Source organism: Falco naumanni, chromosome 6 (genome assembly GCF_017639655.2).
Source record: "Falco naumanni isolate bFalNau1 chromosome 6, bFalNau1.pat, whole genome shotgun sequence".
NCBI lineage: Eukaryota > Metazoa > Chordata > Aves > Falconiformes > Falconidae > Falco > Falco naumanni.
Window position 1 is genome coordinate 47,103,481 of NC_054059.1, and position 15,474 is coordinate 47,118,954.

Genomic DNA, 15,474 nt, shown 5'->3' on the forward strand with positions numbered 1-15,474 from the left:
CTTGATCATTTTCATTCTTCTTACTGCAGAATCATACATCATGAGCATCTCCCTTGGACATTTGGAGATGCTGGTAAGAATGCTCTGTTTATTTATCTTTGGGTTTATGTTTCTTAGATTTATCTTGTCTGTGGAAGCAGATTTTCTTTCAGGTGACACAGCATCCCCACAAACACTGACATCTTCAGATCAACATGATGAAGGGTTATACATTGCTTGCTTTTTGTATTTCAGTTTTGCTCCCATGCAAGGTATAAGTGCAAAAGAACATGTTCTTTCCTTTCCAAATATGTGAGATTTTCCTGGAATTGTTTTTTAAACAGTAATTTATAGATGTGATTACAGCTGCAACTCAAGGGCAGGTTAGACTGCTCTTTCTCTAAGGCTCCAAAAAAATTGTCAGTATGTATGGATCTTGGAAATATGTTATGTGCTTCCTTTCACCTTGTTCCCATAAACTTTTGCTAGTGACATAATAAAAACAGCCTCTGCAGCTCAGTTTGATTTCTTTTGTTTACCATTTCTCCTTCTCCCAAAATTGTGCTCAACGTGCAGTTTGTATGTGTATCCTGACAAGTAAAGTGCAGAGTGAGGGGGTGTGAAGGACAGCAGATATTCCGGGTTGCTGAGGGTGACAGAACACAAGGACTGAGCTATAGCTGTTTTAAGTTTCCTCTTCTCACAGGAAGAGAGAGGGCTGACAGTAAGTCATCAAGCACAAATGAACAAACAAGCTCATTAGGTATGAGTGTTGCATGGGAAGAGAAGCAAAAACTGCATCTAGGGCTGAAAGCAACATTTTGCAAATCCACAGAGAAAAGGGCACATGGCTTTCCAGTAGTTTGGAAATATGCACCCTTTTAACAGGGCAATCAGGTTTATGGAAGGTTTACTGCTCTGGACTTGGATCTGGAAAATTTGTAAGGCTTTTTCCAACATCCACACTCAAAAGTCGACAAAGTGATGGAATTTACCAGACTGCTATATCCCAGACAGTCATATAGAAAAGTGATCATCTGTGGGATTAATGAGGCATTTTATCCACTAGGATCTCAGGCTCAACTTTTGAACTTGCCACTGTCCTGTTGTAATGGGAGAGAATCTTTGCTAACACTACCAAACCTCAGCTGCTTGACTGCCTGCAACACAGGCATATTGAAAGCCCCGAAAGAGAGGGATTCCACTGCCCAACTGCATGCTTATTTACAGCACACTCTATAAAAGGGAAATGCAGAGCAAGCAGGGAGCAAAACATCACAGGCACAAACAGCTTTGAACCCCTAACTGAGAATATAGACAGGACCTGTGGGTCAGAGCAGACCAGAACAAGTTGTCTCTTCAAACAGCTGTCATTAGATGAGAAGTTGACTACCAAAATGTGCTGGGATTTGCATTCTATCAAAATTTAAACTGGATGCAGCATATCACAGCTGTAATCCTCTGTCCTCCTCCATTTCTAGCTGTGACCACTGAGTGCCTCCCAACTTCAGGCTCCAGAAGCACATCCCAGATGCACTCCCACCCCATGCTTGGGCAAGTCCCACTACATAATAATTCTCTCTCCTGTACTCTCATTTCCACAGAAAGCAGGCCAGGAGAAAACTGCACCATGATCCCACAGATCTGCAGTCTGCACACAGAGGACTGTAACCAAGGATATCCTGGGAGACCCTCAAAACTGTTCTCTGCTTTTGTTGTGCAAGAGCTGAATCCTTCAGGTCTCCTGCTTAGGCTGCTTGCTAGGTTATGGCAACTGCTGTGCCAAAAGCACTCATTGACTGGATTCAAGTAATTGCAATTTCCTCCTTTGGGTGCTGTAGCCAATACAATGGAGAATGATTGAAGACTCCTATGTAGTTGGCCATAACAGTAAAAGGCAAAGCATAAATACAAGCCAAGGTTTTTAATCCTCAAAACAGGGAAAAGGAATTTTTCAGTCAATGGATAAAGAGGTTGGATTTTTATTGAGAGTAGGGACTGACACCCAGAAATCTTCTCTCCCAGAAGGGTGTGTTATACAGTCTCCTTTACCTTGTTTCCTCTTTCCCCAACAATGTCATGTTCCCAGAAGAGCTTTCAAAGGAAAAAGATGCCAGCAGATAGGCTACTCTCCTGAATGCAAGAGAAATGGGGTTTGACCTTTTCAGAGAAAGATATTTTATCTTTCTTTGGTTTTATCTTTGTTTTCTGCTTCCTGGGAGATGTTTCAGCTCTTGTGCACTCTGTAGGAAACTGGTATGGGCATAACCATTTTTTTCTTTAAAAGGAAGGCTGCCTTTGGGGTCTTACACAGGCTCTGGATCCCAGGCAGATGGAGACATATGAAGAGGCCACGGTCATCAAACACACATGCAAGGGAACCCTTCCATGCACACTCAAGGCAAGCAGACATGCTGTCCATGAACACACAGCCACTCTGTACCTTTGTAACATGTCTAAAGAATATGCCAGTGCACACACTTGCTCTGCAAAGGCAGAGAAAGGACTCAGGACATGGGCCTGTACCGTAAAATATGAGTGCTGCCTTTCTCCAGTCCAGAAGCTGTCACATGCAGCTGGAAGAATTTCAAACCCAAAGTTTAACGTTTCCTGGTTCCTCTGGACTGCCACACTTCACATACCATACTTCACCACACAAGCTTTACATACACTATCAAAGAAAGCCTTTGCTGAACTCAGACTGTAGGATGATACATCAAAGAAATACATTTGGAGTAAACCAGGAAGCTGGGAGTCACAGGTGCATTCATTTAGGATAAAGATATTCAAGAAATTTCAAACAATAGACAAAAAATATCTAGGTAGATAAAAAAGTTTGATTCAAGAACTGGCCACTGAAATCACTAAATAGGAATAAAAAAGGTGAAGCAAGTAGAAGGCAGAAATGCTGAACAGCACAAGAGAGCCAGTCATAACAACAAACGTAAGGAAATGGATTTTAGGGATAAATGCAAAATGAAAAGCAAGAAATATCTCCAAGTCAGCAACAGCATCAGCGGGTAACTCAGGGTAAAACAGAAGGAGTGTTGCAGAGGGAAAAAGTTAGTTTTGAATAATGCCTTTGATGAGCAGAGGTAAATACCTAGTAACACAATTTAGTCTGGAAAGACTGAAAAGGCCAACAAATTGGCTTTCCACAAAATAAATATTTCATATAAATAAGGAGGAGAGGCCTTCTGATTACACAGCAACCGTCGCTGTCATTTAATCATACTGTCTCATTCTATATGGCTATCTACCATTGTGATACATACACACTTCAGTCTTCAAAATCCTTTACAAGAAAACAAAGGCAGCCTTCCAGCTTAAAAGCTAAGAAACAGTATACATCCCAGAACCCATTATAAATAGATTCTCTATGGCTATAGCTTACCTACTAATTAAGAGAAAAATGGAATATCTGTCATATAATATTGCACATATTTTTATTTCGCATATTTTTGCGGTGCATATATTGCACTGACATTGGACATAAATTGTAACATCAGCTTTGATTAAGACTTCAGACAATAGGACAGCCCTTCAGAGTGTTTGATCTGACTGCACTCTGAATCCATCATTTATCTTTTTTTACCCAAAGCGTTTTCATCATTTCTTAATATGAGGGCTGGTTTTTAGTTTCCAGATAAGTAGATGGTGTTGGAATTGACAGAATAGAAACATTTTCTGCATGTCACACACACAAATGTACACACAGTCTTTGAGACAGCTGATCATTGTTCTTGAGTTCCAGATCTGAAAGATAAAGTTACCCTTCACGCCCTTGGTGGTTATAAAAGGAAAAGCTCAGTAGTTTTGAACTTCAGCTGAGCTGGGAACAGACAATCTTTTGAAACAAAAAAAGATTAAGCAAAGTCAGAACACTTGGATATAACATCAAATGCTTATAGTCATTTGTAAATAAAAACTGAGATGCTGAATACCACAGCACTATTGACTTCAATGAGATTGCCCCAAACTTATACTAATCAGCTGTGGGTTCTGCTGTCAGATATAGACTTACAGTCTCATGCACAAACATATTTTGGGTTAAGGGATAGTTGCCTGAAAAAAAGGATCAGAATTCTCAAGATCTTAGATCATCCAATTCCCTATTTTTAACACAATCTTTGAAAAAAAAAGAAAATTGGAAGTGCACAAGTCTGAGCACACAGGCATTACTAATAGGGAAAGGACTGTTCATTCAGCACCTGTGGTAAAGTACATTCCTGGTCAGCTCTTGAAGGTCACTGGGCATATGTTCATGTCTTCATCACCACACAGCCCGTACTTTTTTTGTACAAACATACTTACAGGTCAGAGAGAAAGGTTTAAGAGGGAATTCTGACCAGATAAATGAAAGGGAAAACACTGTTCTTGGCAGTCCTACCCTCTTTCAACCATGGACTGACATGGTTCTTCAAAAGAAATAAAGACAACACAAACAATGAACAGAACAATGCACACTACAACCTAATAGGTAACAAAATAGCTGTATTTGGGAGATGAAGAATGATTTCGAAATTGTGAAAGAGAAGTCACATATAAGAAGCAGAGTTGTAAGCAGAAAGAACAAGAAAGATGCCTGATGGCTGACAAATACCCCTGTGCAAAGCAAAGTTAATGAAAAGTCTATTTGTAACAACAAATCTATATGCCAGTCCTGAGATCCTGCAATTTTGCTCAGTGCTTCTGCTCAAAAATGCAACATTTTTCCTGGTGTGGCAGTCAAGAAGACTTTCCATTGCATAAGGATAGAAAAAGTATTAATCCCAGAACACAAAGTGACCTAGACTCAAAACAGTAACTGCTTAAGCAAATGAGATAAATGTGGAAATAACCCAGGATACAGCTAATGGTCATCTCCTGCCAAACTAATATTTTCAAGTTGTAGAACTTAATCTTCAGTTAATTACTAATTAGGAATGCTTCACTCCAGGGGTAAGGAGGTTTATTTACAAGCACACATTGCAAAGTTTATCCAACTTCCCTGTGTAATTGTGAATGAACTGGGAAACAGTTATTTTTGTAGTAAACGTCAGATCTGTACAGTTTTGAATAAGTACAAGCTGATCAACAGGACAGCTGCTGCAGTATTTTTGGCTTTGCTCTTTCAAGGCTGATGAGTTGCTCGTATGGTTTCAGCACAGTGTCTTATTCAGGGATAGTTACAAGTGTTTCTTTCTTAGTGTTCTAAACTAAACTTTAATTTTCTTCTCAAATTTATTGTTAATATGAAGTGAAATCTGGGCTGCAACTATTCAGCTCCCACAAAGGAATTTAAACTGCTACAACCATCCTCATTTCAGGGAAACACCTCCTGGCTCCCTGCTGAAAGAGGCCCTATATTTATCGTCAGCTGTAAGAAAGCAAGCCAAAACCAAGCACTTTTTCCAATTAAAATGCAAAGGCACATTTCCAATGAGGTCAAATGAGTCTAAATCCCAAGCCAGAGGTTCTTTTGGGTCCTCCTTGTCTAATAGACAGAAGACACTGATAGGAGTTAGATTGTAGGTAAGCAGCAGCTGGAATTGCATACAAAAAAGGTGCAAAGTTTCCAAAGGCTATGGATCTTCTTACAGACTAGAGCTTGATTTTTTATTATTATTATTTGATAAGTCAGATCTTATAACCACATGGAAGTATCCGAGCTTGCACAAATAGTGTGCTTTTATTGCCTGATCTCCAAAGCCCTATGGGGTGTCTAAGCTCCAGAACGATACTTAGGAATCCATGACATAGGACTGCAGGGGCTGTGAATTCACAGGTTACCCTCCTCATAGATACAGAGGAGATGAAGCACATCACACAAATATGTTTTGCATCAAATTTCTGAAAAGCTATTCTTTCCTTAAGAAAGACAGTAAAGAGTAAATAGTAAAACAGAAGCTAAACACACCTCTGACCATTCTACTGGTCTCTTTTCCACAGTCTCTGGAGACACTTCACCAGATAAAGGTGACCTGCAGCATCTCCATCAGCTCTGCTGCTCTCCTGCTGTTCCAGACCATAGGCTTACTAAAGGAGGAATAAGATCTTTTATAACCTTGTCAGATGATTGCCTAATCAGCTTCATCAGGTGATCAAGGCCTTCTCATCAAGTGATAGATTGCTGTGTTTCTAGCAGTTACTCAAGGTTTGACTGCTTTATCCTGGCCAACAGCTATCATTGTTTAAGGATGTTCTGCTTACTTATCAAAGCTGGATGACCTACAGTGTTATCCTGTCTATTCTGTCAGCCTTTTAATGTCTGTGAGTATTTGATGTAGTGTGCATTTGGAAGCTGCTTACTGCATATCCATTCAGGGATGAGGCTTGCTTCTTATGCTCTATTGACCTCACTTTGCAGATAAATGTGTTGGGAAGCAGTAGTTAACTGGCACCAGTGCTTTGGTTCTGGGAGAACTTAAACTCTCGTTTTTGCAGGTGAAAACTGCTACACAGACATGAAAGCCTGGTCGGTCTGTCACTGAACAGACCTGGAATTTGAGGAAAGAGATGAACCTATCTCACGTTTCCTACAGAGTAGACCTTCAGTGGTCTTAGGGTTTTAGAACGAGTCATTTTTAGAATTAATCTGTGAAATCCAGAGTTAAAATTCTGGTTACAAGGGATCTCTTGCCATATGCCACTGTTTTCCAAATTATTTTTCCATCTCTCTCTTCTCCCAGATGGATTATGCTACCCCCCCTTCCTCACAAATGATATATTGTATTTTGGAACCTACCCGTTGCCTTATTTGAGATATAATACTCTACTGCTAACAGTAATGCTCTACTCAACCAAAAAGCACTTCCTTTCTCGCTGTCAGTGCAATTTTTCTCATCCACTCTTATTTCATGTTTCAGAGGAAAAAAGACTTTTCTGCACTCTAGCAACAATAATGAGATGTAATGAATTTGGGTTTATAACAAATCTGCGGGAAATCACTTTCTCTAGCATCCTAAAAGATGTGCCAAATCTACCTGCTTATTTGCTAAAACACTAAATGTATGAGTAATATGCATGGATCAAATTGTGAATTTCCATTCCAACTTTGAATTAACATGTTTAACATAAAGTAATAAAAAGACCCTTATTTAACTTCCTGAGTGATTATAGTACAGCTGTTTGACTGGGCACACTGTAAATGTCACACAGGTCTTTCCATTTTAAAGAGAATTAGAAATTATGCTAATTGATTTTTTTATGATAACTTGTTATAAAAGAACAGTTTACACAGCTTAATCTCCTGTAGTGCTTGATTGCCAGGCACAGCACTTTTCATGGCCTCTCCATGTACTAGGTACTTGATTCTTTCATCTGCACATACAATTACATTCTATAATTGCCTGTGATGTTCACTAATGGGATTACTCTGTAGATAAGCAATATCAGATAGCAGGAGCCTTACATTTATAATCTACCTCTTTATTTGTGAGTTGGTTTAGGGGGTGGGGGTGGGTGTAAAAAACACAAGTAAAATAAATAGAAAATTGATAGAAGCCTCAATAAGTTTTTCCTGTGAAACAATAGTTTAGAATATTAACAGAATCTGATGCTGAGGTTGGAAAGAAAAAGAAAACCTCCAGGCTTCTCATGTATCTCATCCTGTGTATCTCACAGCAGAATTTAAGAACAGCATAAAGTTTGCCTTGCTTATGCCAGTAAAAGCAGTTTTCCCTTTCTACTGGCTGGGAATGAGCAGACACTAAATGACTTGCATTCAATCCCTCTTGTAGCCAAAACCAACTCAAACAGCAAGTTTTCCTTCTTGCAGGTGGAGAGCAAGTTGGCAGCAATGAGCAGAGTGCAGTTTATCCCACTTTCCCCTTCCCTTCCCATGCTAGCCTCGAAACACCCGTTTCACTGAGTCTGACACCAGTGTTTTGAAGGGAGGGTGGCCAAGGATAGGTTCTGTGTTCACCTTGGGGCTACACATACCTAAGACTGCTGCCGTGTCAGCCCAAGAAATAACGGCACATCCTTGTTCACCTCCCAGGACATGGGTACCTCTGTCAGAGAGTTTTCCATGCAAAAGTTCCTCATTCCTTCTCCCTATTCTGTCCTGAAAGTTGCCCTGTGTTCTTGCTGTGCTAAAGGATGCTTATTCTATAGTTTTGTTTCCATGGGAATTGTTTTTTTTTGCTGTTCAGCTCACAAACCTGAGCAATTTCCCCTACCTGTGAAACACAAATGGTTCTTCTATAAAGGGAATGCGTGACAAGGGAGCTATAAAAATAATCATGCTATGAAAAACCCCACTTCTTTGCAGCAAAAACATACTTAAGAATATATTTCAGAATGAATAAAGAGGATAAGTGGTGGATATCAGGATGTGAACATATGCAGACTTTATAGGATAACAGTTTGCTTTATCTATTAAACTGGGAATTAAAATCAGAACTATCAAAGCCTTGTAGCTGCAGTGAAATCACACAAAAAAAGTAGAAAAGACAAAATCTAAGGGAAACCAGGCTAAACAGAATAAAAGACATTTATGTTTAAGGGAAAGAAAAGAAATTCAGTTAATGTGAATAGCTACAATAAATAGAATTTATAGAACTGTCAATTAAATGAAAGAAAGACAGAAATATTCCATATTTCTGTTCTGCATTTGACAAAAATGCTAGGAGAAAAAGACAGTAACTTAATAGTAAGTCAGTAGGATACAAAAGCAATGATGACTAAGACTAGCCATGAGAACCCATATGACAAACTTTGAAGTGACAGCCAGTGAGCTTTCTGATCCAGGAACAGGGACCTTCAGCAGGTCTCTGAACCTTCTGGAGAATCCAGAGCACTGGAGATGTGAGGCATCCCTCAGATGCCTCATTTAGAGGCTAGCTAGGCCGAGTGGGTAACTGTATGTCTTTCAGACTGATACCAGTCAATTTTGACCAAAATAAATGGAATGGCTGAAACTAGACTGGCTAAATACATCAAACAAAAGTAACAGTCAAAGATTTACAACAGCTTGGGGGGGGGGGGGGGGGGGGGGGGGGGGGGGGAGTTATGGTGAAACTAATTTGATAATCAACTCTGGAATCAAAAGTTTGTTGACAGAGAATAATGTCTATGCCATACAGTGCTGTAGACTACCAGGCAGCCTGACACCAGCAAAAAGGAACACTCAAGCAAAAAGACATCTATTCAGGGATAAAGTCTAGATGCCATACTCCTAGAACAAGCATTGCTACTTCAAAATCACTATCTAGGTAAAGGATTTGGGAAGGCAGCACCATATACAGGTGCACATGTAAATGAACACGAACTGCCTCTCCCTCAACTTGCTCTGTCAATAGCCACACTTGCAGCCATTGCCACGATCACCCAAGCCTGTAACCCAAATCCTAGACCCAGTGCTGTCTCCAGCAGCATTTGGGCTGCAGCTGAATCCTTGGTCAAAAGGTTAGTGCTCTCTGTAGGTGTGTAAACCGGGGGATGCTGAGTAAAAACTCCAAGAGACTGTCATCTCTGCCTGCTACCAGACTATCCTGTCCATTTGAAGAAGGGTATTAACAAATGGGCAGAATGAAAGTAAGGGCAAGAAGGGAGTCGTTAAATGGGTTTTAAAACATGCCCTATAACAAGACTCAGAAAACTTTAACTATTTTTCTTATCATAGAAATTACTTCGTCTAATCCTGAGTACCTCATAAGGACAGAAATTTGACAGAAGGCTTTTCAATCTGATAGGGCTTTGAGTGAAAGTTAAAGTTAGATCAGTTTAGACGGAAATAGATATAAAATTAATGGAATAAACATTTGAAAAAATTTTCCCAAGACTTTTGTTTGAGTTTCTACTACAAACATTTTACATGAGGATATTTGGCTTTTTTTCCATAAAGCTATTGAACCAGGAATTCTTTCAGGAAAAACAAGAATTTATACTAAAGAGTTAATCAAGGTTATCAAACTAGTCCTTTTGCATTTAGAAGTCACTCAGCTGAATTCATGCAAAAGCTTACATTTACAGCTTTCAAATGAAAGTTGCTCTAAGTAAGATGTTTGGTAATTTTCTGCCCCCCTACATTTCTTTTCAGACTTTTCCTATGCACTTGTCCTGGACTCTCTGATTTCATTCCACTGACTCTGCGTGGATCAGTTTTTCTTTCTTACTAAGGAATCCGATCTCTTTCTTCACCTCTTTTTCTTCAGTTTTAGTTTTTCTTCTCCCCTTCTAAGTTTCTGCATCTTCCAATCCCTCCTTTGCCTTTACTTCACTTTTTCAGCATTCCCCTTCTGTCTCTTTTTGGACCTGTTTATTTTTCTAATCAATTATTTAATGTGATCACATATGAAACAAGTCTTTTGGGGAACATAAAACAAAGTTAATAAAAACTCCTAAATGATAAGCAAAATTTATCTGTTAGCCTAAGAAGAGGTAAAAAAAAAAAAAATAAAAAATAAAAAAAAAGAGGTCACAATATCAACATCCTGCAAAGCATATGGAGCTGATTTATGAGCATGCTGAAATGCAGCATCTCAGCCAATTGCTTTTGATTCTGACTTTGATAGCTTCACTCAAGGTGAATTTTCTGAGATAGTGAGGTATGTTGAAATCACTTTAAAGAGTCAGCAAAAAGCATATATATACCTTTTTTCTGTAAAAAACAAATCAGAGCCAGGGGCAATCTTACTGTTCTAGAAATTCTGACAGGTGTACCTGAAAAACATTAACTTCCTATGGACTCCTGTTATACTTTCTGAGATAAGTTGATGCACTCAATTGAATTCCTGGTGTGCCAGCCTGGAGTCTTACAAATATTTATTCTCCCACAGATCCAGTGAGTTTAAAGCCCTTCTGTCTCTTCCCTTCAGGACCTTATACTCTAAGATTGGTGAAACTAACTTTGTGTCTAGTCAGTGGAATTAATCACCGGAGCAAAATACTGCAATTTACCTCCCAGGCAGAAAATGAAGTGTTTTGATATCTGATTGAGAACTTTACAGAGAACTCTGACATGCTTTACTTAATTCATGTCACCCCCCACATCTTTCAGTGAATTTGCTGAACAACCTTACTTTTCCCAGTGTATATATGGAATCTAGAATAACTGGTGAAGTATGAACAAAGTTCTCATCACAGGCAAGTTTCTCCTGAACATATCCTGAGATAACCTTTTTTTTCACTTAGTCATGAATCCTGTATTTTTCATTTTTATACCATGCTATTTCTGTGAATTTACCAAAGCTGATGTGTATGCAGGATTCACCTTTTTCTTAAAGGCAATACATATTCTTTAGATGCAGCTTTCCATTTCAGACACTGCTATCCTATCAAAGGCAACCTATTTAAATTGATTTAGATGAAATGTACACATTACTGCTCCTGGGGAGCCAGAATTTGGCTTTTGAGTAACAGTGCATTGTCTTAATGCATTCTTTCTGTGCATTGCACTGCTGAATTCACAAGTACAACAGTACCTAGAGGATACTAAGGCATTTGAATGAGATTTTGAAACAAATAAAAACAAAATCACAGATAATTCTAAAAGATTGTTTCAGGGAAATGTTGTAGATATCGGGTATAGCCCAGGAGCCTCAGCAGGGGGTTGCTTCTTTCTTTTCTTTAATGAATGTATTTATTTATTTATTTGTATGACTAACATCAGCATTTTTCTTCAAAAAGTGAAGAGGTAAGGAAGAGACAACAGAAAATTAAACAGTTCAGATAATGGTTTGAAAGACAGGACCAGAGACCTCAGCAGCACAGTAAGAAAGTCACAAATCAGTGAATTCCTTACACAGAGAGCAGCAGATAAAAGTGAGTTAGGAGTGAAGACAGACAAGGTAATTTACTAAGATGGCAAGGAATCCAAAAAAGTTAACGGTGCTCATGGGTTTTGGCAAAAGGAAAAATTTGTGTTAGAGATAGCTGAACCTGATGTGCACTGGGAGCATGGGGTTCTCCTCCTGTCCCAGCCCTACAGATGTGAGGCCACTGTGGTTCCCTGTCCCTGGGTGCAGGCAGCAGAGAGGCTGAGCACCCACTCCTGATGGCTGCGTGTGTCTCACACTGCACACCTGTCCAGCCACACAGCTCAACACAGAGAGGAAGCACTGCCTTCCCCAGCACCCACCTGCACGCACACAGCCCTCAGATGAACGTGAAGAGCACAGATGGCTCAGTCCTGTTCCTCCTCTCCTGCTGATCAGGACTGGAGGCTGCTAGTGCAATATGGCACACACGGTACATGGGTTGCTGCTGCTGTTGGCCTTCCCTCCAGGAGCAGCCCCCAGCGTCCCTGTCATGATCCAGTTGTTGGCACCAGCACCCATGAGCCCCTGAGTTTCATGGCTCACCCCAGCTGCTGGGGCACAGACCTCTTATGAGCACCAGCTGGTTTAGGATAAGGTTTGCTAGCGTTTGCACACACACCTCCTAAGCAGAGAGCACAAGCACACAGAGGGCAGTCAGAAATCAGGTTTAAGTAAATAGAGGACAGACTGTGGTCATCAAGCATAGGACTGTCAGGCAAGCTTGCTGTTCTCTACACTCAGTTGGCCCCTTCTTCCCCTTTTCCTTCTTCTTCCCCATTTTTCTTCCTTCTCAGTCTACCCTGATCCCTCTCTTTCCCCAGCTTTTGCCCTTCCCCACCAACTCATCTTTATGGGTTTCACTCCAGAGTCAATCTTCCCCTTATCCCTTGGATAGTCTTAGGGAGCAGCTGAGCTGTCCATTTCCACCACCAGTTAGGTTACTAGGGTTCCTCTGCCTGTAATTGTTCCTCCAGTCCTGGCTTGGTTTTGCAGTTCAATATGATTAGTCTTTAACCACATAACTGAGCAACCTGCAGCAAGAATAACTGTGCCATGAACAAAAGAATGACAAAAAGAGTAAAAGCCAGCCAAATTATTCATCTGGGGCTAATGAAAGAAATGCCCATAAAATAAGAATAATCAGTCTTAAATAAAAGTAGATCTCATGAAAGAATTGTCACAAAATGTCAGCTAAGACAGTATAAGAAGAAGTATAGGCAAAGGTCGACACTGGCCTAAACTGGAGGCACAAAAAGGAAGCATCACTTCTCAGGCTAACTCATGAATGAGGCATGACATACACCCCCAAGCCAGTCTGCATCCCAAAGTCATCTGACAGCACACTCATCAAAGTAGACACCCGCCCCTTCTGGCCCCCAGATAAACCAGCACTCTATTCATGAAAGTTTCCAACAAAGCTGTGGAGAAATGTGTAGAATCATAGAATCATAGAATGATTTGGGTTGGAAGGAACCTTAAAGATCATCTAGTCCCAAGCCCCTGCCATGGGCAGGGACACCTTCCACTAGACTATATTGCCCAAAGCCCCATCCAACCTGGTCTTGAACAATTCCAGGGATAGGACATCCCCAGCTTCACTGGGCAACATGTTCCAGTGCCTCACCACCCTCACAGTAAAGAATTTCTTCCTTCTATCTAATCTAAACCTACCCTCTTTTGGTTTAAAGCCGTTCCCCCTTGTCCTGTCGCTACATACCCTTATCATAAGTCCCTCCACAGCTTTCTTGCAGTCCACCTTTGGGTACTGAAAGGCTGCTATAAGGTGTCCCCAGAGCCAGGCTGAACAAGCCCAACCCTCTCAGCCTGTCTTCATAGGAATGGTGCTCCAGCCCTCTGATCATCTTTGTGGCCCTCCTCTGGACTTGCTCCAACAGGTCCGTGCCCCTTTTGTGTTGGGGCTCCAGCGCTGAATGAAGTACTCCAGGTGGGGTCTCATGAGAGCAGAGCAGAGGGACAGAATCACCTCCCTTGACCTGCTGGCCACGTTTCTTTTGATGCAGCCCTGGATTTGGTTGGCTTTCTGGGCTACAAGCATATATTGTCGAGCCATGTTGAGCTTCTTGTCAATCAACATCCCCAAGTCCTTCACCTCAGGGCTGCTCTGAACCCATTCTCCACCCAGCCTGGATTGATACTGGGGATTGCCCTGACCCACATGCAGGACCTTGCACTTGGCCTTGTTGAACTTGATGAGGTTTGCACGGGCCAAATTCTCCAGCCTGTCAAGGTCCCACTAGATGGTATCCCTGCCCTCCAGTGTGTTAACTGCACTGCACAGCTTGGTGTCATTGGTGAACGTGCTGAGGGTGCACTCAATCTCAGCATCCATGTTGCCGACAAAGACATTAAATGGTGCTGGTCCCAATACCGACTCCTGAGGAAGGCCACTTGTCTCCGCCTGGACATCAAGCTGTTGATCACAACTCTTGAGTGTGACCACTCAGCCAATTCCTTATCCACTGAGTGGTCCATCCATCAGATCCATGTCTCTCCGGTTTAGAGATAAGGATGTTGTGCAGCACAGTGTCAAATGCTTTGCACAAGTCCAGGTGGATGCTATCAGTTGCTCTTCCCTTATTCATCAGTGCTGTAACCCCACTGTAGAAGGCCACCAAATCTGTCAGGCATGATTTGCCCTTAGTGAAGCCATGTTGGCTATCACCAATTACCTCTATGTTTTCCTTGTGCCTTAGCATAGTTTCCAAGATGGTCTGCTCCATGATCTTGCCAGGCTGATACTGGTGATACATAGAGGTGAGACTGACTGGCCTTTAGTTCCCTCGGTCTTCCTTATTTCCCTATTTACAAATGGGAGTTATGTTTCCCCTTTTCTAGTCAGGGGGAACTTCACCAAACTGCCACAACTTCTTAAATATGATGGATAGTTGCTTAGAAACTTCATCTGCCAGTTTTCTCAGGACCCACAGATGTATCTCATCAAGTCCCATGGACTTGTTCACCTTCAGGTTCCTTAGATGGTCTCGAACTTGATCTTTTCCTACAGTGGGTGGTCTTCATTCTCCCATCCCCACCTTTGCCTTCTGTGTCTTTGGTGGTATGTCTGGAAAACCTGCCAGTGAAGGCCAAGGCAAAAAAAACATTGAATACCTCAGCCTTCTCCATACACCAGGCAACCAGATCTCCCACTTCCTTCCACAGAGGGTCCGAATTTTCCCTAGTCATCCTCTTAACACCAATATACCTATAGAAGCTTTTCTTGTTGCCTTTGATGTCCCTGGCCAGATTTAATTCTCTCAGGGCTTTAGCTTTCTTAACCTGATCCCTGGCTGCTCATACAATTTCTCTGTATTCCTCCCAGGCTATCTGTCCTTGCTTCCACCCTCTTTAGGTTTCCTGAGTTTGTTCAGGAGCTCCTGGTTCATCCATGCAGTCCTCCTGGTGTTTTTGCCTGACTTCCTTTTTGTTGGGATGCATTGCTCCTGAGCTGAGGTGAACCTCAGCATGTGTTTGTGTAATTATGAATTTTAAGAAATCATTTCCAAAAGGAAAACAAAATTTGATACGTGATTTACTTGTTTTCTGTAAGGTGGTAGGTAACTCATGGTACTATTGCTGCTTCAGCAACCACCTACTAGGGAATTACAGAATCACATAAAGGTCTGGGGCAGAAGGGACCTTTAAAGCTCATCTAGTTCCAAGTCCTTGCCATGGAGTGGGAGATATCCCACCAGACCAAGTTACTCAAAGCCCCGTCCAACCTGACCTTAAA

At 41.2% G+C, this 15,474-nt stretch overlaps 1 long non-coding RNA gene across 1 annotated transcript; it reads left to right on the plus strand.

Annotated features, from left to right (window-relative positions):
• The first annotated feature begins 214 nt into the window (after positions 1–214).
• Positions 215–15,189, plus strand: LOC121090716. Its single transcript, XR_005828675.1, has 3 exons — positions 215–225; positions 3,634–3,636; positions 15,104–15,189. It is a non-coding gene; the product is annotated as an uncharacterized LOC121090716 (long non-coding RNA).
• The last annotated feature ends 285 nt before the right edge of the window (positions 15,190–15,474 follow it).